Source organism: Anser anser, assembly GCF_964211835.1.
Source record: "Anser anser genome assembly, chromosome: 7".
Lineage (NCBI taxonomy): Eukaryota > Metazoa > Chordata > Aves > Anseriformes > Anatidae > Anser > Anser anser.
This window is the reverse complement of record NC_139727.1, coordinates 40,595,395-40,620,363: the sequence shown is the minus strand read 5'-3', so window position 1 is coordinate 40,620,363 and position 24,969 is coordinate 40,595,395. Positions and strand designations below refer to the sequence as shown.

General features: G+C 45.2%; 1 long non-coding RNA gene across 7 annotated transcripts in view; it reads right to left on the bottom strand.

Moving 5' to 3' along the window:
* Positions 1 to 24,969, bottom strand: part of LOC310902725 — a 28,850-nt gene extending 3,881 nt beyond the window's left edge. The window contains exons 1-8 of one of the 7 annotated variants that reach the window (XR_014586922.1): positions 24,684 to 24,969; positions 24,299 to 24,453; positions 18,626 to 20,896; positions 16,829 to 17,602; positions 12,974 to 16,280; positions 6,085 to 6,452; positions 4,760 to 4,917; positions 441 to 2,362 (exon numbers count right to left, since the gene is read on the bottom strand). This is a non-coding gene — a long non-coding RNA (uncharacterized lncRNA). Of the gene's footprint in view, positions 1 to 440; positions 2,363 to 4,759; positions 4,918 to 6,084; positions 6,453 to 12,973; positions 16,281 to 16,828; positions 17,603 to 18,625; positions 20,897 to 24,298; positions 24,454 to 24,683 lie in introns of those variants that run through there. The other 6 variants (XR_014586925.1, XR_014586926.1, XR_014586923.1 and 3 more) reach the window with 6 other exon arrangements.

Sequence of the window (24,969 nt, the reverse complement as noted above, 5' to 3'; positions counted from 1 at the left end):
CACGCAGCCCCGGCCCAGACCCCACAGGCTTCAGTGGGGCCATTCTGGCATCAGCTTTTACAGCCATCATTTTCCTTCATTTATGATTATCCATAGCTCCAACAGCACACAACATAATCAAGAAAATACAGGTATAGGATATACCATGCTACAAAATGAACAGACGCATAGGAAACGAGACTCCCGCGTCTTCCAGCTGAAGCCCAGCCACAAGAAGGGGCGGGTGGGGAGCCGGGGTGTGCATAGGGCTGCGGGGACGTCCCCGGGGCTCGCGTCCCAGGCAGGCAGCAGCAGCCCCGGCTCTGTCCCGAGCTCAGCATTTCGCACAGACAACTCGCAAGGCACAGCGCACAGGGGGAGCATGCTGTTCTGCTGCAAGAGCAAAGCGTGAGTTGCAGATGGCAGAAAGCGCCAAGGCACAAATTTGCTTGACACAGCACTTAAGCCTGAGTATATGTTGCACTGGACAGGCACTAAATGACGAAGATAGCTGCTGATAGATAAAGAAATCCATTACCAAGGTGAGAGGAGGTGAACTTTGAAAGTACAAATCAATCATCTTGTGTTTTGACTGTTTCATCTGTCTTTTAAAGAGCAGGGAATGAATGACTTGTTTGAAGCAGACAATGGTACTGTAATTTCTTTAGCTATATATATAATGGCGTCATGAATATGCATCTTCGGAGATTAAAGAAAGCCCTTTTTCAGTCTCTGACATACAAAACTCTGAATTTGATTATTTAAATCATAGTAAATTATCAGTGCAATTATCACGCAGACAAAACAAGTAGATTATTATTCTGTGCAATTCTCATTTAAATGAATGGGGGAGAAACAAAAGAAAAAGGAAAACCATCTTAACCTTCAAAATGAGCTCCCAATCTATCTTCTCTTCTCCTTCAATATTCATCCCTTTCTTGCAAGGTGATAAGTCTTTTGTCCCCCAGTGCCCAGTTCCTCTTTTCTTTCCTGAACGTCTCCATTTTCCCTGCACTTTTCAACTGAAGACATCCACTTAAAGTACCAGAGCAGCCCAACAAGTGTGAGAACCGCGGGGGCTGCTCTCCGTGCTGCTTGCTGTCAGCACCCACGTCCCTCTGCATGGCAGAGGTGGCCCGGGGAATGCCGCAGAAACCCCGCTCCCAACGCCGTCCCCACGGAAGTGCAGCTGCTCACTGGGGTTTTTGGTGTGCCGGGAAAATGCGGGCAGGTGCACGCGATTACCTTTGCGGTACGATGTAATTCACACTCGCTGTGGCCTTCACAGCACATTGCTCAATGAGGTGTCACCAGACAGGGCAGGGAATCCCCCCCCAGCATCCTCTTCCTCACCCTCATCTTCTTGAACCTGCATCAGGGAGCAGAGGCAGAGCTAAGGGTATAGTGCATTGCTTAAGCGCACGGGTGCGTGACCAAGGTCAGCATTTTCACCTGTAGGAGTTAATCTAATATCCACCCGCGGGAATGCCTGTGGATTCGTTATGCACCTCTGGTACTGTGTGATACCGTGTGAACTGCCCCTCCTCAGGGACACTTGCTTTGCCATGCTGCCGCCTCCTATACCCCTGCTGCTCACCACGAAGCTCGGTGACACAAATGAGCAAGATATTCCCCACGAGGACCCCGCCGCTGACAACCTGACAGCCTGCAGCACCTCTTCCTTCACCCCAGAATTAGCCCCCGCCAGAAGAGGTCTCAGCGCCGTTGCATCTCTGCTGCTTCCTCGGCGGAACAAAGGGAGAGAAGAGGAGCAACGGGCGTCGAGATGAGAAGTCACCTGTCTCACCGAAGGTGAGTTATCTCAAATTCTACCACAACCAGCGGGAAGTATTTTTCTGTTGTGTCGGGAGCACCAGGAGCATATAGATATCGACCACCTTTAACATTTCTGTAGATCCTAATCTAAACTAATCTAGTGCAAAGGAACATTAAAGGATGCTCTTCAGAATGTTATATGTACAACGGGAGATAAAACCTGTCAGGATGCACTCTGGGTTACCATTAAGCGTGATGCAGAACGCAGTATGCTGTCATTGCTCATTTTCCACGCCACTTTACGGTGTTTGCATGCACAATGTGAAAGCTCAGAGGGACACATTTTAATTTGAGCTTTATGATGTGTAAGGCTGAAGCCTTATAATGTTAGAAAAGGGAGTCATAAATAACGACAGCTGTCCACTGCATACGAAAAAGCCTGCAGCACTTTATACAGCCCTCCCGGGACAGCTGAAGGTGAGCAAACACAGCCCAAAGTTTTCCAGCCTCACCCACCGCCTTTCCACTGCCACCTCTGGGGCTACACCGGAGTTCCCAGCTCCTGCTGGTGGGTGGGAACCGGCTCGTTTCTGAAGACTTTGTAGACCTGGAGACAGGAGGGGAGGAAATATTTTGACCACAGTATTTTGTCTGAACACCTCATGTTCTCAACAACTGTTTTCTATAACTTTTGGCCCTGCATTCAACCAAGCCCAGCCCTACGCTTTGTCAGCACATCAAGGGGATTGTTGGACTATTTTATCTACAAATTGGACGTTAGGGATCCGCTGGCAGAATGAGGATGAAATCCACCAGCTTATCCATTTCTAACAAGCAACTTCGAGTTTACTATAAAATACTTTTAAAAAGAGATTTCGCTTCCAAGAAAAAAATATATATATTCTGCCAAACAGTAGCAGCATCAGCTTTCTGTTTTCTCATTCCAAAAAAAAAAATAAAAAAAGGAACAGAAGAAATGATCAACATTAGATATGGCAAGCTTATTAACAAGTCCATTAGCAAATTCATTCCACTGATTAAATTCAATAATATGCATTCAATAGAAGCGGCGAGATAACAGTGGGTGCCGGTTCCCGCAGCACGGCACTTCTCACTGCAGGTTGTACAGGGCAGCGCTGGGGCAGGGGCCGGCCCCCACACCAGGACGTGCCGGGGCACTCGGAGGCTCTGGGCGGCGGCGGCACCCTGCGGGCAGCAGGACAGCTCCACCTCTGGCACTGGGGTAAGCAACGTACTGGGGCAGCGCGTTGAGCGTTTTTGCCCCAGCATTAGGAAATGGCAGGCATAATTTCACATACCCAGGTGGTCCCACAGGACGTACATGTGCAGGAGAACTGCTGCCCTAGCAAAGGCGCCGGGTGCTGGGAGCAGTTACGCCAACACAGCACGGCCAAAGGCTTTGTCCCACCCGTGTGCCAATGGCAAGTACGGAATTTAAACTGTCAGCTCTGTGTGACATTAGGTGTGTGCCCTTACAGGTCCTTGTCTGCCAGGAAAAATGATGCTGGTCTGCGCTGGGACCCGTGTGCGGTTCTTTAGTCGAGAGCTTGTTTGTCTACAAGTTTTATGTCATCTGTCTTGGGCTTCTAATTGGCCATTTCTGTTGCTTTCCATTATTGGATGGCTGATGGTAAGTACCTCATTCTGAAAGCAGAGGACTAATAAATATCTTAATTTCAAGCACACTTCAGTGGTTTAAGGCATGTTAAAAATGAGAACTTCAAATCATCCACCTGAGCAGTTAGAGTCATGTCCACTTAAATGGCTCCTCCGCTTTAACGCTCTGTTAATGTATTGCTGCAGGTACACCTACTGCATTGCATACAGCAAAATAAAATTAATTCCCAGCACATAAAATATTTGTATGTACTAAATTTTAAATCTTTAAAAGCCCATATATTTATAATAATTGACATTCTACATTCCAGTGAGACTTGGTGTTTTCAGAGCTTCCCAGTCAACACTTTCCCGACATTTCAGTTGTTTTTCAATACTTCCCTACGCTGAGTAATTGCAATGCGTGTGTGTGGTTCTGTCTCTAACAGAGGGGAGAAACTGAGGCAGCGTGCAGACAAGAAAAGCATCAGATGACCGCTCGGCTTGCCAGCCGCCCTGTGCCATGCCATGCCACCCTGTGCTGTGCCATGCCATGCCTACTCCCAGGGCACCCGGTGCTGCACTCCAGTGCCCAGGCACAGCCCCGCCGGCACAGAGGCGGCACCCACCTACAGGGATCAACCGGTGGGGCTCTCCCCCACGTCCATGCTGACAACCAGGCTGGACGGACGGACACACGCCCCCATTTACAATCCTTCATGTAAATATGGCATAAAATAGAAAATGTTGATATTAAATCAGCTGTGAGCGTGAATACCAACATTTTCTGCACGTGCTTTCTGTAGTATTGTCAAATAACAATGTGTTTTCCAGAAAGTGCTTTACGATGAACGTATTATTTTTATTACAAGTGCTCTCTGCTTCATTTCGGGAATGACTTCAAACATATTTGAGGTTCAGTTCCTTTAGCAATTTCAGCCCTAACAGTTTTCATCAGTGAGCTGTGCACTGTAAATAATATGAGGGAAAAAAATAAAAAACATTTCTCAAAATGGTAATTTCTGGACTTCTCCCTGGCTGAAACTCCAACAGCAATAAGCATATTTGCATTATATGAGCAGTCTCGCACCATAGCTATCTGCTCTGCAGAGTTCTCATATTTACAGTGCACATGGTACTGGCTGTTGTTAAACTCATGAACAAACTCAATGACCCAAAAAACTGGGAAATGTATGAACTGGAATAAAATGAGGATGAGAGGAACGTGCACGACGTTATCACAGGCAGCAGAATTCAAATGCAAACAGTAACACCGCCCCTGCCTCCCACCAAAGATGCTCTGTTTCCTACCATCTGCAGCATTCATAACTTTTTGCTCGTTTCCTGCTCCTTGAGTTCGCGGTGAAGACAAGCACACGAATCTCACCTTGCACCACGGAGGTCTCCTCTCTTTGCCTGTCCACGTTCCTGGAGATGCTGCTGTCCTGGGGTCGCACCTCCTGCACAAAGGATGGCCGGTACGGAGCACAGGTCAGCGAGGAGGTGGGTAGGTCTGATACCAGCGTTCAAGCAAGAAACTGCAAACTTGGTAAAAAAAAAAAAAAATTACGAGGTTGCTCCTTGTGTATTTTTCATTCCAGCTAACTGCTTCTCCTCCCACAGCCCCCTCCCGGTGCGTGCTGGGGTCAGGTCAGGGCTGGGAGGTGAGATGTCGGCCACACACGGGCCAGCCTACCTCACCTTTGCCCGGGGCTCAGCAGCCATTTACCCGTGTGCAAGGTTTATTCTGCAAAGCAGCCCAACGGCAAGGTTATCAAAGAGCTCGAGAACCGCCTCGCCCGCTGTGCCGAGCCCCAGACCCTGCTTCTCGGAGGCAGCCCAAGGGTGCAGCGGGCACCCATGGGTGGTGCCTGCGTTGTGGGGGCGGCCATGGAGGTGTTGGGGGCCTGGGGTCCCATCCTGCACACCCCGAGGCAGAGCAGCACAGGTTGTGCCCACACCCCACAAAAATTCTCTTTTCTTTGTTCGCCATTAAAGGATTATCCCATCTATGTCTAAGGATTTTGTTAGAAGATGAAATACAGTATCGAATTAAATCAAGAAAAAGTGTAATTTTAATTTAGAAGCTTTGTTTTCCACTCTCTAAAAATATCTGTTTTCCCAACCTTTAAATGTTTCCTTAGGTAATACTAGTGTACATAACAATATACCGTAATGGTTCCCCATGCTTTTAGACGAAGATGGCTTTATATTGAGAGATATTTCAGTTCACTGAGTAGAATATTAGAGTCTATAGAGCTTTGATAGGAGAAGGAGCGATAAAGATATATTAAGTTATTCTGCAAGTAAATGATAAAACTGTAGAAAATTAACACTCCTTGTGCTAGGTTGTCAAATTTCTAATTTTCTTTTCTGCTCATATTCATTCGTCAGGAAACACATAACATTTGTGAAAGGACTGCAGCGTCAGTCATTTTGGTCTAAGAATGTTCACCTTGATACCTATAAGGGTTACACACCTTCTTTTACATCTGAGAAATGGAAAATCACTTAAATGCAATTTACTGTCTGTTTTCTAAAGGATAGTTTATACAATCTATAAATAATTGTTATTTCTGTCTCTAATTTCTGTTAATGCCTTCTTCGCTACTTCAGAGACCGGCGGAAATCCCAAGGAGACAGATGTGAACAGTTCCCTAATCTGGGGGAAAGAGGGGAAGAAAAACAGCGAAGAAAATGATAACATCGTACGCTGTTATACTGTACTGCTGATAAGAATACTCCACAGGTGCCAGATGATGAGGAAATCTGACAGAGCCCCCCAGGTTCTGGGGATTCGGGCAGCCCCTGCTGCGCCCAGCTCCCCGGCAGCCTTCCCCAGCTGCGCCTCTCGCGGCAGAGACGCTCTGCCTGAGCTTTTGCAGATCACAACGGCACCTCTTCACCTCCCAGAGACAGGATGCTGAAGAACGATGGAATGGGGCTCTCCCAGCCTGCCCAGGACTTCATCGGGATGGCAATTCTTGACATTCAGTGCCTGAAACACGGAGGGGTTGGATAGCGCAGCCCTGGATCAAAGCTCCAGCGTGGCCTTCCTGGGCGGTGCCGGCAGCAAGGGGCTGGAGGCAGATGGGAGAGAAGAGACATTAGTGTCTGAAAATCAGGAGGTTGGAACTGCACTGAAAAAGGGGGGTTTTTTTGAGGGTCTCTAAAAAGAAACAGAAAATGAACTGGCAATTTCCTTAAAATCAAAGGTTTGTGCCTTGACAAGAAAGAACACACTGCTTCAGTACAGAAACTGCGCCTGAGCCTTCACAAAACGTCTACCTGATCCTAGAGCACATCTGTATACTTACACAATGGGGGAAAAAAAAAAGAAAAAGAAAAAAAGAAGTTGGGATTCTTCTCTTTCTTCTCTTTTCCAGCTGTCTGAGAGCGGAATCACCAGGAGCAAAAATCCTGAGGGAGCTCCCGCGTCCAGATTTACTTCTGCAGGTTGGAGTGGAGCTGGATTTCAGAGCAGACCGTGCCTCAGCACTGGAGGTTGGTCTCCCTGGCACCGAAGAAACACGCACTGAAGCATCCCTGCTCTGGGAAGCGGGACGTTGCAGACACGGCCGCTGTTGTCAGTCAGGCATCCTGCTCCCCGGTGACACAAAGAGAGGTCAGCTGCGGGCAGCACCCCCTTCTTCAATGGCTTCACATTTATTGTTCAGACCGAATAGACGGCAATGACGTTGCCGTTAACTCTGTTGGGTTGAACGCGAAATGGTAAACGGAAAGGAAAATCTTTCCATTTAGCTTCACATCAGCATTTTGCCTGACGCGCCGTGTGCCGGCCCAAGGGTGCGCGCAGCGCGAAGCGGGCAGCTTGGCAGCGCCTGGCGGTGGGAACCGTGCCGCCGAGAGGCGTCGGAGCAGGCCCGGGCTGCCGCTGGAGGGAACTGGAAACACAAGCCGAGGTATGGCTAAAAAGCAAAGCATTATCTAATATCTTTGCTCCATACCATTCTTACTGAACGTATGATCACTGACTAAAATTGTAAGTAATAAAATGACTTGCTAAAAGATAAACAATGAAAAAAATAATGATGTTATCTGCCTTTCTAAAAGAGAAAACCATTATAGATGGCTGTGTACAACGATTGTAAATTAGATCATTTGTGTATCCATTTATATTCCTAATGTGCCTACAACTTTAATACTCAATAAATAATAATGAAGGTGCTTTAAACTCCCGGATTTTTTTCACTGCCCCAGTGACTTGTGGCTGTTTGATTGTATTACTGAGCCCTAATATCGCTATTTACACAAGACTGACTTGCAGTTTATGTAAGATCAAGGCTTTTAGTCATATTCCTTTGTGAGCTCCTCAAGTGAGAAGCTGAGCTGGATTTTCACCAGCCCCTATCCAGCAGTTCAGCAGCTGTTACAGCTGGCAAAGCAGGGAGGAAAACCACTGCACAAAGACTGAGTCTGCTTTGGATTCTGCCACGTTCATAGCCTGGAGGAGCTCAGCTGTGTAACCTGAGTGAAGAATTGCACTTGCAGTTACGCTGCAGAACCTTGGAGCACACGGGCAGAGCTTGGGGCAGTGCCGATGCATGTGGGTGTGCGGCCACCTCCTCCTCCTCCTCCTCCTGGCACCCTTCTGCCACCTGACTCTTCCTCTCATGTGGCCACAATTGGGTATATGAGGGTGTGCGTATGGAATAATGCGCGGTAAGGACAGCTCATTTACGGAGGAAAAGTAATGCTGAAAAGGTCAGAAGTCCTGGTAGTGAAATATTAGATAACACACTATTCAAATGAACTGAATTATCAGGGGGGAAAAAAAGAAAAAAAAAAAAAAAAAGAAACAGGAGAATATGGAAATCAGAAGCTCTGACCTTTAAAAAATGTGCATTTTGCAATGCCAAAATAAAGCCATGTGGGAGGACCTGGCCTCCAATTTCAACATGATTAAATATTTTGCCATTGAACAGATTATTGTGACTTACTGGCATAAATTCAGTCTTTCTGTTTACCTTTTTGCTGGTTGAATGCAGCATGCATAACATCAGAATGAGGCCCGAGACTTAAAAATAAAGATAAAGAGATGGATTCATATATGAGCTGCATGTTCCGTGGACTGCTTAATGCTGGAGGCAAACAGCATAGAAAGAAATCCTCAAAGTTAGTAACAAATCAACACGTCACTTTTAATCTGTACTTTAATAAGTTATGCAGAAAAGTCTTCAGTTTCTGTCAAAACAGAAAATAAATCTCTTTTATAAATCAAATCTGTACGGCTGTCTGCATCAAGTTAAAAACTAGGTGATCAATAGGTTTTCAGCAGCACGCCAAACAAATATCATCTCGGTGTTATAATTGATATAAATAGTACAAGTACACATCTGTCACGCTGCCTTTCGGCGTGCAGAGGATGCAAGGAGCCGTTGGGTTCATGCGTGGGGTCTCCGGCAGCCCGTGAGCACAGCAGAGCCCTGCCAGTCCCAAGGCTCAGCGCCCAGCTGGCCCCACGGGGCTGCAGCCTCAGCCCCCGGCCCCACAGAGGGTGGCAGGGGGCTCCACACCCCCCCGCCACATCCAGCTGCCACCATCAGCCCCGTGAGAGGGAGTTTATTTAAGAATAAGCATTGGCCTGTCCAAGGACAAGAGGCATCAGAAGGTGGAAGGGTGGTTACTGCGCTTCCTATATTAGTAAGAAACGTTTCATAACACTTCAGAAAGGAGTGGCCCTGTGAGTGCATAGCATAACGGTATGCCAAACAGCATCCGGAACACCCAATTCCTTCTGCCGTTCCAGCAAAGACTTTTCTGATTTTACTGTTCCGGGCTACCCATGCAAATTCCCTTTCTCGGCTTGTGGCTTGAGCACGAGATTGGGACCCGCTGCCAGTAGGCTCCAGCTGTCCTGCGGAAAGCTTTCTCCCCAAACGGGTGGGACAAGCAGGTCGGGTAGCACCCACCTGGCTAACACAAACCCAGTGACTTTAAAAACAGGAATTAAATCCAATCTGAAGAATTCAACTATAGCAGAAATAATACAAGTCAGCAACAAGACTGACTCGCAGCTGTGAGTGGAGCAACCCAGAGAATAATGTAGTAGACCGAGAAAAAGGGACAGATTCAGGACTAGTATTTAAAAAGGTTTAAATTTAATACTTGTAGCATGATAGCATTAAAATAATTATGATATTTTACATAATTATAATTATAAAATAATTAGTACTATTAAAATATTAATTGCCTTTTTTTCTTTTTTACATGCTGATTCATCCCAAAATTTCTTAACAACTAACACTGTAAGAAAATTACATCATTGGTAAGGAAAAATAAGGCACTGTTTGATCTTTTCCCAAGTCTGTGCATGGGGAGGCGGGGGCAGAGAGGGGAGGAAAGCTGTTTAGAAGTATAAAAAAAAGAAGTATAAAATTTTGGGGAATGCGAATATAAATGAAGCAGGTTTTTTCCTTGATGTGTTTGTTGAGCAGAAAGCAAGTTAATTCCAGCCACTGTTTGCTTGTGGCTGAAGCTGAAGAAGCGCAACAGGCAACGTGTGCTTCCCTCACCCACCACGAGAGCTGCGAGCAGCTGCATTCCCAGCTCCCACCTCCACTTTAGTTTGTACTAGGAAAAAATGAATAAACACCAAATATAATAAAATAATTTTGGGATAACTGTGGGTTTATGGGCCTGATCCAAGGTAAACAAGTGAGACAAAAGTCCTTTCACCGGGACATTGGACCTGGTCACACATGGATGCCAGACATGAATATGGAGAGGAGGAGGATTGCTAAAATCACCACCCGTGTTCAGTGAGCTCCCTAGGGCCAAACTCACCTTTCCTCAGGAAGAGCAGAGCCTCGTCCACAGGGGTTCAGACGGGGGATGCCCCAAAGCACCGCCATCCTGTCCCTGTCCCTGTCCCTGCCCTGCCACCCTGCCCTACCAGCCCGGCAGCCACGGGCGATGCTGAGGTCTGTAACACGGGAAAAGCAGCAAAGAGAAAATTTCCTCATTGGGCGGCAGAAAATCAGTCACAGTGGCAAGAAAAAGGTGAAAAGCGCTATGCTGCTTAAGTTACTTGATTCTCTGGAAAAAGCTACTGTAGAAATCCCCCAGCTCTGTAATCGTGATGGATAGCAGCGTACTTGGTGAGTAATCCCTGTGCAAGGTGCTGAAGCCCTTCAGCTAATACCGCTGTCCGTGCTTGACTAGTTCATTTCTTTCCTCCCCCATCCCTCTTTTTTTTTTTTTTTGAAACTACAAATCAATTTTTGGTTATTTATTTGTTATTTCATATTTATACAAGAAAGAAATATTTCTCCCCTAAAGCAAATCAAGGATAGAATAACAATCTGAGAAAGGTCAGCATCTATCCCGTTTGTTAATTGAATCTGTCTTCAGAGCCACAATGCCAATACTTCAAGGGCAAGAAAGGGCAGGGATATAATAATAATCAGAGCAAATGTCTTTGTATGAACTGGAATTGATAGTGGATAAGCTCAAGACAAGTGCAGCCCAAGCTTCAAATCTTCTCTAAAGAAACTATCAGTCCTTGGAAATTTTGTCATTTTTCTCAAGGTAAATGGTTCCACGAGGCTGTAATCCTCTGTGGCTAGTCCCAGGGGTGTAAATTATCCTTAATCCTCAGACATTTACAGCCTGCTCAACTCCCAACCAAAAGATCTTCTATTTTACTAAAATTGCTTTGTACTGTTTTCATGTGCATAAAATATTTAATATTTGTGTTTGGACTGGCCTGCCAAAGTATCTCTGAAGGAAGAAAGGGGGAGAAAGCATCTGGTCCGAGCAAGCTGTGAAGTCACAGCAAAGGAGCCCCAGCAGACGGTCTAACACAGCTCAGCTTTTTGCTGCTGTGACACTTGGCTAAGCATCATGGTTACACACCATTTCTGAACTTCACAATATTTCCAACACCTAGCAATTAAAGCTTCGGGAGAAAATGCACTTCCATAATTTTTGCAGCTGGGACATTTAGGATATAACTCACTGAAGCCAGGAGGCCGAGGAGGGGGGAGCTCAGTGGGACAACCTTGGGGGCTCCCAGGCAGGAGGGAGAAGAGACAGGCTTTTGGTGATTTATTTCGGACTGCTGGACGTGCAGAGGGAACAGAGGTGGGCAGCCAGCCCCAGGACCGCCAGCACCCTCGGCAGGAAGGTGTGACTTGTGCCCTGCGGGTTGCGTGCCCACGGACACCCAGACACCGGCGTGCCGGCACCAGCTCTGCGGCAGGGCGGTGAGGGGCACCAGTGCCGTGTTTCACAGAATGGTAGGGGTTGGGAGGGACCTCAGGAGATCATCGGGTCCCACCCCAAAACGTCATTGACCTGTCTTCAGATGCCGTGCTAGGGAGGGAACGGCACAGTCGGGGTGCTTCCCATTTGGTGCATCTCACAAACGGTGGCCTTAGTCTTCATTTCCTCTGACCTATTTTTGCTGAAAAAGAACTTGAGAGATCTTTGCAGACCAGAACACTTATTCAACTTGGAAATTAGCAGTCCTGGGCTCAGGGCAGAAGAGTTGTGCTTCTCAGTTAAGTCTGTAATTCTGACAAACTTTCACTAAAGTCAACACAAGTTATTTGGGGATGTTGTTGACAAAGGAATTTGATTATTTGGGGGATATCAAGGGATTTTTGATATTAATTTATTTGAACAAGTTATTACTGTTAGGGACTCAGAGCTGAAAACATCTCATAAACAATCTGAGCCAGTTAAATGAAATTCATTGGTGGAAAGACATCGCTCTTGTTTATAACTTGTTGAAGGACAGCTACCGGATTAAGATAATTCTTGTGAAACAAATATATTAATCCTGTAAAAAGGAAAAGAACCTAAATGTTTTCCTTTTGTTTTATTCAGTAAGGGCGTTCACAGCTGACTGACTTCTTGCATAACAATTAAATGTTTGTTTTAGAAAAACGAGCAGGGCCCGTAGGTAAGAAATCAGATAAACGCATCGCTGCTCACGAGGCACACAACGGCCTCCCCATCCCCGGCTTGCCTCAAGGATCCAGCTTTGTGACACATTCAGCTGCCGGGAACACGGAGCGGTGGCAACCCCCAAAATCCCAGCCTGCTGAGTACTTTGACTATACAAATGGTTTTAAACGCGAAACTATTTTAAAAAAAGTTTTTGCACTAAAACATGTTCTAATGCCATTAATGCATATGGCATATGTCATTTAGCTTTCAGATACCCGTTGAACTGTATTTACTCTGGTGTATAGGTTTCTTGTTTTCCATTAAATAAGATGCTTAATTCTGTTTGCCCATTTCTACTACTAAGTCTTCACCTAATTATTGCAACTATAAAAAAATAGCACTCCTTTCCTGATCTCTGCTGTGCATCATTAAGTAAAATGATACACACATCCCAAAGATGCTTCAAGAAAGTGCAGGGGAAAATGCCAGTTACATCTGTAATTCGCTTTTCTGTGAGACCTGACAGGTATTTTTCACCTTTTGTTTCTGAAGAAGCCATTAACAGAAACTTTCCTACAATGCCAGTTAATCATTCTGGGGGTAAATCAGAGTTTCTATGCCTCTGGATCTTATTTGCAATATCTCAATCAAAAATTATTAAATACGTCATCAGTCAGACTCTTACCTTCACTTATCCATCTACAGCTGTGGACTTCTGTTATTAAGCCAGTTTCAGAGGCCTCCTCCCCACCTTTGTTTTTCCACAGCCTTCAATATATATGTGGCCACTTAGCTATACCCCCGGTGCTTTAAGAAGCAATCAGGTGAGCAGAAGCCAGGTGAAATGCATCATCAGTACCACCAGCACCACTCGTCCTCCTTCAGCATTGTCAGGGGCTGGGACTTACATCAAAGTGTTAGTGCCCACCCAGCACTTACACAAACAGCTTTCTTCTGGATCCAATCCTCCCCAGCCACCAGGAAGCACACAAGAAATCTTTAACCAAAATAATATCAAGCAAGGAAAAAAAACAAAAGTCATAATAATAGCATATAATAATATGGTTCTTTTCAGTTTCATAATTTTACCAGCTTTTAATTCAGAGCTGTTCCCCTTCCAACCAAAAGTACCGCGATCCCTGGATTGACCGAGGGTAAGAAACAGTGCTTAAAACAGCTAGGTTTAAAAACAGGAATTAAAAAAAAATAAAAGAAAATTATGTTTGGAATACACACAGATGGAAACAGTATGAAAACAAGGGAAGAACAGTTACTGTGAGTTTCCATGCTGGATAGGCACAATCATGGCTTCCTCGGGGTTCCTTCTCATCAGTGGTTTTACAGCAGCTTAATTCAGTAGCGTCCATGAAGTTTTCCAAGTTTTTGCGTAATGCATCTGAGAGCAGCCCTAGACATTGTGTTTCCTGTGTGTGCGTTAACCTGCAGCTCATCCTTCGAACTCCACCTGTTGGGTTTGGGGGGTGAACGCTCACTGTTGGCATTCACGTTAGTAGAAATTCTCCCATTCCTGTGAAAACCCGGCGCCGTGGTTGGCTGCCCAGATGTGTGTGTGTGTGCCAGGCTTTAACGCCACAGCAGTGTTGCTGTCGTGGACTTGCTGCACGTTCCAACATTAGGCTGCTTTGCAGCCAAGCAAAATAAAAACCTATTGTTGTTTTATTGTATTATTACCACATTGCTATGACAGCTTTAGTGTCTTAAATCAATAAAACCAGTTGTTTAGAAATCAATGTGGAATGGAGTAATATACTCTACTGAAATTAAAATAAAACTAATTGAAACCACTGCTGAGCACAAACATTAAAGAAAAAAAAAATGTTGTATAGGATGGGGGAGCAGCTCCCTCCTCGAGCAAAGTCCCGTCCAATTTGCCTGCGTGCAATACAAAACCTCTGCTCCTGCCAGGGTAGCCTTTGTCTGAACCAGCAGTGAGCCTAGAAATGAAATCGCTCCTTTCAATAGGCTCCCGAATTGATAGCACTGTCTCTCCAACGAGCAGGAACACAGCATTAAGGTCTATATGAGTTTCACTGCAGTCAACACATAAACAAGAGACGTACTCAGACACTCTTTATTACAAATATCTGCAGGTAAAATGTAATCTTCCAAAACAGTTTGGCCTCCAGGAGCAAAATGAAGAAGACACATTGTGGTGCTTTGATGATGACGGTTCCTTTCCGACAATAACAGAGCCCATCGTGGATCTTTACTTTCAGAGTCGCTGATCTCAGACTGGGTGCACAGATCGGTGCGTGCAGTCCCGAGGTGGGGATTGATATGCTCGTGGCATTTGCATGATGAGTAAAAACAGGGTCCTTTGAACAGACACAACTGAGCTTCCCTCCTGAAAGTTTCCTTTTTAAAGAACTGCGCTTTTAAGGAGAAAAAGGTTGATTCTTGTGTGCGTATTTTAATTGCTTAAAGTTGTTTATCTTAAAACATATAGAGAACATAAAGTAGGTATTTTATACATATATATATATATTTATTTTTTTTTAATAAAGGGAGACCTGAACTGAAAACTGGCCACAACCACCACTGAAAGAGCTGTTTGAAGTACAAAACAAACACCATTTTCTTTAAAAATGATGATGATCATAGTGGCTAATGTGTTCTCCTATCACTGCATTTGAGTTTCTGAGCTTCTGCTGAGCATTTACGCATTGCTAGCAAGGTGAAATAAGAGTAAACAGATAAAAATGTTCAGAGTCCAACAGACAAATAGACCAAATGAATATGGTTTTGCAGTTTTTAAGATAATGATCTTTTTCTTAGTAATGGTTTAATGTAGCCTAGAGGTCATATGCTTCCATTTCAACTCAATTCTTTCTATTGTAGGGCATAAAAATGATCTATTGACTTCACACAGCATCAGGTCTAACATGCAGGGCTAATGGCACATTGATGAATCGTTAATGCTTTTTCTATTGTCATCTTGACAGTTCCCCAGGAGCTGTTTTCAATGTCAAGCTTTTCCTGGGTTTCGTGAAATATCTTTATTCTGTATTAAGAAGATGCATTGCGTCTGATTCTCCCCATCCATTATGCAGGCACTGCTCCCAGACAGGAAGAATACTATTTGTTTTGTGTGCCATTAATAATTAGGGATTACCTGAAAGGCCAAGGTAACGTATTTTGAAAGCCGTGAAAAGGAGTTCACTGAGCATGCCCAACGTGCACGCACATTTCCTAAGCACAGGCCAGATGGAGGCAGATATTTTAGCCAAAATAAAGAATATAGTGCTTTCTGAAAATGTGGCAAAATGTGTCAGCTCTGCTCAGGCACAACGCCTTGTAAGGGCTGGAGCACTTCAGCTGCAGCTGATTAAGAAACACAACATTTGACTTTGTCCAGTGAAGAACAGAGTGCATGCGGCATCCACCAATGCTCCCATTAAAGCTGTAGTGCTAATTAAACTAATTACACACATGAAGCTAGCAAAGGCAAATTGCTGGAACCTCACAGCAAAAAGAGCCTCACATAATTCAAAGGGGCAATGATATTTAAGCATAAAATTGCTGGAAAAAAATATGGAAATGAAACGTAGCAATCCATTAGCAAAAATTATACCCCCTTAAAGCAAGACTTGTTTTAATGTCAGGTTGATAATTTCTCAATCGTATAAAATGTAACACAAAAGTTGCACTGTCAGCAGTGGAGTTCCTAAACATCTCTCTACCGAGCCATTACATGTCCCTTACCTTCGGGATGCTGAATAACTGCCTTAGTTGACAAGAGCACGTCCTCTTTTGGTGAGTAGAAGATCTATGTATTGCGTGGTAGTGGACAGTAAAATACAATAAAAAACATGATGTCACCAAAAGGACAGCTATGCTTGAAAGAAGTATAAAATTTACACTACCAAAATACAGAGGCATTTTAGAAATACATACTATTAATTTTCTGTCAATGGTACATATCCTTGAGTCCACCTCTATCTCCAGGCAGGGAACGTGCACTGGTACCATTGCTGAATATACATGGGAAGTATATTTATTCCTTTGTGCTGTGACATGTGAGCATGGGCATTTGGGTAAGCTACACAAAAATCTACTTCTGGGTAGATGCTTTCACCAAAATCCTGTTCACTTACCATGCTGGTGATGGATTACAGTCACACCAAGCACAGAAATCATTCTCGTACAGAGTAGCTCCATCAGTTACAAAACACAATTCACCTGTTTTCCCTCAGTTCTATTAGTTCAAGCACACCCTCATTTCACTTCAATTAATGTCAACGTTATATATTTCCTAATGACTGTAATGTATTAGTTTTTCCTGTGCAATGTAAAGGCACATTTGTTTTTGCAGAGAAGAGTGTAGTTTTACACTGTTTTATATTCATGTATATCACTGAAATTTATATCGCACAGAGGAAATTTCCATTTTGCTACTGTTAACAAGCTGTTTTCTGTTTATAAGAACATCTGTAAAGGAAGCCAGAGTTAAAAACAAGCATGCACAATTTAGGAAAACTTCATACAAGTTTGCTGTCAATTCCCAGTGGTTCCCACTTACCTTGCAAGCCTCCATGTGTCAGATCTGGGCTCCAGAGCAGCCCAGACCCAGAACTGCCCCCGGCTGCCCCGGGTGCTCAGTGCCCCATGCAGCAAACTCAATGCCCGCTGCAATATTTCCATCGGTGCAACCGGTGTGGGATCGGAGCATTTAGGCAGATGTGATCGGCATCGCCTCCTTCACCAGGGAGCTCTGGCAGCGGGGTTTGCATGGCTATTTGCAATCTCGACGTGAACGTCCCTGGTAAAACCCGAGAAACGTGGGCCCTGGAATTCAGTTACGAGGTGCAGCAGCAGTACATCACTGTCATGCTTTATATTATGGCCTAGGAAAACTGTTGTGTTAAGCACTAACCAGGGACTGGACAATTATTTTTCAAGCGATATAAGCCCTGACAGCTTTAGCAATGGTGCTATATTCTGGCGTTGTAATAAAAGGCCCATCAAGCACCTCTGATATGTATATATATTAGGTGAATGTATAAGTAATGCTGCACACACGCGCAGCACTGCATCTGTTCAATTAGGCACTGACAGGCTGATAATGAGGTGATGTGAGCCTCTCCCACGTGCTTTGCGTTGCCGGAGTCTGAGCGGGCCCAGTCAGATGCAGCGACACCGGTTGAACTCCAGATGTTCCCAGATGTGCGATCCTTGCAGTGAAAAACCAGCCCTTTCCTTAAGAACGTGGAGTTTAATTCCAGCCACTTGGGTGATGTGAGCCTGCTCCCGGCCTGTGAAGTTTGGACAAACATCTCAGCCAAATCAGCAGCAGCTGGAAAGAAAGAGGGGAAATGATGAAAAGGCCGATAGCCCCTTTAAATAAGTGTAACAGCACCACCGGGCCTCACCATAATGATCCCTACACTTGCAGGTTGTATTTTTTCCTCTTTTTCTCAGCGATACATTAGGTTAAGCATAGCATAGATGACACGCAACAGGTTCCAAAAAGACAAATAAACAAAAATTCCCCTGTAACTAATTTTTCTTTTTCCTATCAGGGAAAGCAAAGACAAGCCAGTCTGCTGGAAACAAAATTTCATCCTGGGTATATATGACTGCAAGAGTTTAAAGATATTTTGTAGTTATAACTGCAGGAGAAATTGCCCTGCTATCTTTCCATTTCTCCTTGACACGCATCCAAAAGAACATCAATATTTCTGTTAAGACATTGCTAGACTTGACTGCTGTGATGCTGCTATTATTCTTCCCTTTCCTTTAATTATTTTCTTCTGTATATAGCAATTTGTTTTCCTCAACTGATAAATGTCATCAATTTAAGGAATGTTACTATAATATAACTGCATGAATATATTTAGCATATAGAAAGTGTGTTCCCCCTTCGTCATTATAATCGAAATACAACTTGATTTATACTATTATTCTCTCCTACAACCCACTCGATTTTTCAATGGAAAATCCACAGGTGCTGAGAAGAGAGGAGACAGTATCCACCAGCATCTTTCTTTATCTTTTCCTGTTTAAAATTGCCTCCGTGGCTCTCTGAAATGGGTGAGGCAGGTTGGCATCAAGGCACCCCAAGGCCCCTCTCCACTCAACCTCTAAATCCAGGGCAAGACTTAAACCGTAGTTTTTGAGGGTTGCTCTTGGGAGGGACAGGACACACGTCCAGTGTGCCCACAGAGCCACCAGGGCATCGTCCCTGGATGCCACCCGACCTTCCCCGCCAGCATCCTTACACGGGGGGACAGCTCCCCACCCTGCCTGGCCACTTAATGCAAAGCACCAAGGAGTAGCTCAAGCTGCTGCTGGAAAGGATTTATGTTAATCAGCTTACTCTGCAGAGCACAGCTACGAGCTCCTTAGTCACCGTGCCGCAGCTGAGGGCTGGCAGGGAATAGCTGAGAGGCGAGAGCTTTCACTCCTACATCTGTTCCACCACTGAGCTCCTGGCTGTGCCGTGTCTGTAGTCGCCAGTGTTCACATTTCAACTTCTCTGCGAGCAAGACCGAGTGACGGCATTATTCATCCGAGTGCGTTTCCCAGGCTGGCACTTGCTGGAGTGCAAGGTAGCTATTTAAAAAGCCTTTCACTGTCTTTCATGGCACAGGGAAATTTTGGCCGCGACAATGATGAACATGTGCATGCTGAGTTTGACATAACAAAGTGAAAACCAGATTGGGAACTCACTGAAAAACACACCTATAATTTATCTCTGCTGCTCAGGGAGTTATCCACGACAAGGAAATTTCTGTCCTCTAAAGCTGCTTCTCACAAGGTGTCATGCCTTTGCCAGATCTCTCCATCAGCTATTCCAATGTTTCCAAATTCTCAATTGCAAATTTTCCATATCTCTTGTTATCTTTTCTTAGATGGTTGCTCAGAAATGCACACACCTTGTTTTTTTTTTTTTTTTTTTTCCCAATCTTTCATATTCTTTTGCAAGGGAGGCATTTGCTTAATGAGACTTTGATGGATCTCGGCTGCCAGCTGGAAGTGGTACAGTGGTTTTGTGGGTTTTCAACAGTTGCTTTTGTTCTCAAGCCATGGCTTTGCAATCCACAGTTTAGATACACTCAGTGCTAAAGCCCTGCATGAACCACACTGGTTTCTGCCTCTATTCTTCCAAATACTTCTAGTACTGTTAAAGTCCTTGGGGATACTGAAAACTTGCCGGGGTAGGATCCTACACACGCTGCTGGCACTGACCCACTGCGGGCAGGAGGCTGGGCCCAGCAAGCTCGGGAGCTCTGCTTCCAACCTCATCATCCAGTAAGGACGTTTCACCTTAACAAATGTCAAAATTTTTTTTTTGCTCTAGTATTTTTTTTTTTTAAAAAGACACCATACTTACAGTCATTTGCTGTGTGAGTAAGCCAAAAAATACTCTAATTTTTGCTAAAGAAGTGCGCATCTTTGCAGTTTTTGCATGTCCCAAACCTATGTCCCTATAGGATGAATACCTGCCAGGTACAACTTCTGCTCAGCGTGGGCATGCTCAGGCCAGAGCTCACCTGCCTGCTCCGGGGCCCTGCTCACCCTGCTCCTCTCTTTTTTTTTTCCAGAAATGGGCTGCAGGTGTCAGCATGCAGCCCCGCCACGCCGCGCACCCTCCTGATGGTGGGGTGCCATCCGTGGGGTGCACAGGCACTGTGCCATGCCCCAGCCCAGCGCCGTGGGCGCTACACGGGGCACTCCGGCTGTCACAGGTGATGTGGTGGATTTACAGCCAGTGTGGTGGGTGGAAAGTCTTACAAAATGCTGGCTCGAAACTCCTACTCTTCCATCTATATTAAAATGAATCATGAGCATAATGCTTATCTTCTATAGTCCTTCTAATTAGAAATTACAACCAAACTGTCCGCACACTTAGACCTTTCAATTTTTGTTCCCATCTCTCCTATTCATGGATTTATGTACTATCAGTTATTAAAGAATCCTTCCCCTTCTGATATAAATATTCACTAGATGCAGGGTTGTTTTCTCTCTCTTTTTTAATTTTTTTTTTTTTGTCTGCAGAATAAATATTGCTCTGAAGCTCACCAGGAAATTAAAGAGGAGCCTGAAGCTGACTGTCCTTGGATGATGTACTGCGAATGAACTGTGTCCTGTGGGGATTATTCCAGTCCCTGAACATCATACTTCTTGTATCTAAACATCAAAATATGTTTTCTTCCAACTTCCAAACAACAGTACACATATAAATTTTCTAATGGATTTTCTGTTTAGCTGTCACTTTGGCTGATCCAGTAGACAGAAATATAGCAGCAACATCCACTTATTTCAAAAGTACCTTAACATTCCCAAAGTTGCTTTGAATTTGGTTTGATAGTCTGAGACTTTAAGTAATACAGGAAATGATATAATAAATGTTCTCTTTTAAACTCCTTCGCATTTCCCATTATGAGAATTACCAGCGCTGGGTGAGGGGGGTAAGCAGAGCTGTTAAAGCCTCTCTTCCGAGCAGGGCTTCCCATCCAGCGAGGGCTCAGCCAGCAGCTGGGGATTTCTGTTTGCTGCTCCCCTCGCACTCCCTCCAGGCCTGGCTCAGTGATCCGTTGCCCACATTCGCTGTTTTCCTTCTCTTGGTTGCATTCTGTGTAGGAAGCTGACAAAAACAACGTCAGAAGAGGGCCGCTGTGTGTATCACGCACCGTGCCGGCACACAGCCCGGCACGGACACCCCGCGGCACCGCAGGCCTGCAGCTCGGAGCTCGCACTTACACCAGCGTTACCCTAATGACCAGAACGGCAGCGTTACACCCGGCCTGTGCCCAGCCCTCTGCTGCGGCCTCCTGCCCCGAGCCGCCTGTCCTCAGCGGGCCCTGTCCTGGCCGGCCACCCTCACGGCGCCGGCACCGCGCAGGCCGCAGGGGCACCTCTGGTGCTCAGCTGCTGCTGCCAACGGGAGCTGAGACCTGCACGGCTCCGCGGTCTGCTCTGCCAGCAGAAACGCCGTTTGCTGCCACTGCTTCTCGGGGAAAAAGCTCAAAAAGTGTCAGCACGTTCTTGAACGCCTTGCCCTTACTTTCAGGCAGGGTAGTGGCACGGAATTGAATGCCAGAGTGGTCTAGAAGGATAAAAGGGGATGTCTGCTCTCCATCCATCAGCAGCTAAACCGTATTCATCAGTGTCACGAAAGCTGTTCCTGGCTTACATCCTGGCCCGAGTCCAGCCTGTGCTGGGACTGGTATATTGGTTTTGGATAGATTAGCTCTCAGTCAGTCTTTAGCTGTCTTGCTGAGGAATTATTGCTCTATAATACAGTCTGTAATTACGTGCTCACATGATATCTTTTCCATTCAATGCACAGGCTGGAAATGTATGGAGAAGCATTAAGGCTACAGGGACAAAAATGGATTTGACCTTCAAGTGCTTGCCTCTACAATTTAAAAAAAAACAACATCCCTTTAGCCTAGCTTGTCAAAAACTCTGTTAATTACATGGTGGTCAGATTTGGCAGGCTACAAGTAGCAGTCAAGCAGGCAACAATTCCGCTCTGAGAGCTGCATAGCTAAAGATCCTCAGAAAGTAGGCACAAAAGTGAAATTGAGCCTTGGGCACACCCAGGGAGAGAAGCTGAGCGAGAGCAATGTTAGCAGCAGCCGGGCACGAGGGGACGCGTTGGCCCCACTGCCACACGGCCTTCCCACCACCACCGCCAGCCCTTCGGGTCCTGCAGGAGGCCGAGGGCAGCCGCCCGGCTGTGGGCCGTGAAAGGGCAGGCACAGAGCACACATCCACCTGCTGGCTTGGAACCGAACCCGAGCCCTCAGCCCGGACGCGGGGGGTCTCTCCACGCATCCCCCCTCGCCCAGAGATGCTTTAAGGACAGAGGCCAGTTTTGCTACGACACCATCCGGTGTTTCCACTGCAGCCCCTAAGCCCATTTCTGACCCAGCCCTTCCCTTCCCGAGCCCTTACTCGGCAGCGAAAGCGCCGCTTTCATCTCGTTCAGCGCGCAGCAGCAGCGTTGGATGGGCACTCGGCACTGCTCCGAGGTCACCAGCAAGTACTCGAGTATCAGCGTTACCATAGCTCATTACACTGAAATCCCATTTTAGATGCCATTATCTTTATTTTTATCATTCAACGGTTGTTATAGCCAGTCTCGGATTTTAATGTTCCAGTGGGAAAACAGACTGTAACAACAAAAGCAATAGAGCAAATATTCGATAGGGCTTCGTAATGCTGGGCTGCAGCACGTCTGCCTTTCTCATGTTGCATCCATGTACAATAATTCACTGCTGAGATTATTGAAAAAGCTTTAAATGTGTCATAAATAACAACAGGCTGAGGTTTATGAAATTTGTTTTCCTGAGGGAGGAAGCAATTAAACTATCCACTGGAAAGTGTTAATATGTTCCATAGTTATTAGCAGGCAGCTGGCGATGCCATTTTTACCAACGTCTCAGCAGGTATAATGCAATAACAGCACACTCCATTGCTAAGCTCACTTGCAGTAAAGTTTGCCTGAGTAATTTTGCTTCAGATTTGAGCAGATTTATTTTTTTTTTTCTCACAGTATCAGTAGCTGTTGCCCATAATGCAGAGACACCTCCTAAAGTATACAAAGTATCTTCTAATTCAACATGGAAGGAGGAGATGGGCCCTGATCACTGCAGTGCCCAAGCCCTATGTACACCAATAAAAATGTGCATCTGGACCCAGCACAACTGAAAGCTGCTGTAGGATAGAGCAATAAAGAAAACAGAATTTGTGCAAAAAGAGGATTTTTTCGCACAGCCCTTTTAAAGGACAGGAAGGGATCACGATCATGAGTTTGGTTCCCTCTGGTCTTTTCTACTCTTCCCAGTTCAGATGCCATTCTGTATTTTGCAGTGCCTTGTCATAAATACGTCCTGAGTTTAAATAACAATATTTTTTGATGCTCCTCATTCAAAACTCTTTTTATCCATTCTTAGAGCTGTTTATTTTTCTTTGTTAGTTTTTTGTTTTTGTTTGTTTAAGCAAAAGCTAAATGATTTAATTCTGTTCAGCCAGTCATTATCTCCTACTCTGAATTACCATAACAGCAATCTTCATCTACAGGGTCTGCCTCTGCCTTTTATTTGTTCTCTATGATGAAGCCATGCTTCTCTGTTCAGGCATTGTCAGAGTTATGAAGTGGATGTTTAGCTCTGCACGGGAAGCTCAGAGAAAATATAAAAATGCGCAGCAGGTCCAGAGCTATCAGTGGGATGGAAAGAATATACAGGAGTATTCCAATGGCCAAGCCAGAGCCCGTTTCTGAGGAGAATAGATGTAAACTAGCTTTTGCTTCTGTCTGGTGGGCATTTTCTGATAAAGGTATTCAAAACAGATCCTGTTTCTGCAGGAGAGACTTCTCTCAGGACTAGTCCATCCCTCAGCAAATAACTCTGCTATCTTTGAGCCAATGAGCGCTGAAACGCAACAAAAAAAGCTTCAGCTCTAATCCTTCAGGGCCTGAATGTTTGGAGCGTAAATGGGTATGGTGTAGGGAGGGTGATTATATTCTTATTCACTTTCTTTTTTTGACTTGCCATATGCAGCCAGGAGGGTTATCCATATGCAGATGGATTTGTCAAACAGCATAGCTAACAGTAACAGAGAAACCTTCTAAAAATCTACCTTATAGACGTCCTTCGTTCTATAGCTTTGAACTCCTAAGCTTCAAGACTAGAATATACCAGGATCACAGTAAAATGTCTGGCATTTTTCCCCTTCTAGTCCTCTGAAATTTCACAGTGATGCTGAATATCTTGGGTTGGTTGGTCGGTGTTGTTTTGTTTGTCTGTTTTCCTTTTGGACTATATGGTCTTTATCTTAAAAAACAAATGCATTAAAAAAATAAAAGCGTCCTTAAGGAGTAAATATAGCATTTGCTATCATCCAATAGTTTCATTAGACTGACCTATGACTATATATATATACACATATCAAATATGAAAGAAAAAGCCTCTACCAAGCATAATTCAGAGTCTTGGATGGACGTAGAATAGTGGCAGCAGTGAGCTCAGGTACTCACGGGCTGTGGGCACGGAGGGATCCCTCGCTCACTCCAGAGCGGTGCAAATGTGCTCTCGAGCAGCCTGCAAGGCACGGTGAGCTGGGCGGTGAGCCTGCTGGCAGCAAGGGAAAACACCCCGGTGGTGGAAGGACAAGCATACAGAAGAGAAAGGGCTGTGGGGGTTAAATGTAACAGGAACAAAAGTAACCTTAGGAATTACGCAAAACCATTAGTGGATGGGGCTTACAACAAATGTTAACAATGATGGACAGAAATTAAGGCAATTCAGTTAACTTTTTCATTCTGAATTGATTAAAAAAAAAAAAAAGATACTCTTTTGTCTTCAGAGGAAGCTGAAGAGTTCTCTAGTTTGTTCATCACCAAAGAAAACAGTAATATCCACCTGCCAGGGGAAATGGCGAGCTGGGAGGTGATGTGTGAACGGTCTCTGTCCCTCAGAGGCTCTTTTCTAATAAACTGCAAAGTCAAAGCGCGCGACCACAGCCCTCGCTCCCCTCACCTCGGGGCCGCTAGCTTTTCTGAGGGAGGAAATGACTTTCACCTGACACGCATTTGTTCCCAACAAGTGCCTCCTGGTTCCCACTCACAGAATCACAGAATGGTTTGGGTTGGAAGGGACCTTAAAGACCTCCTGCCCCCTGCCATGGTCAGGGACACCTGCCCCTAGC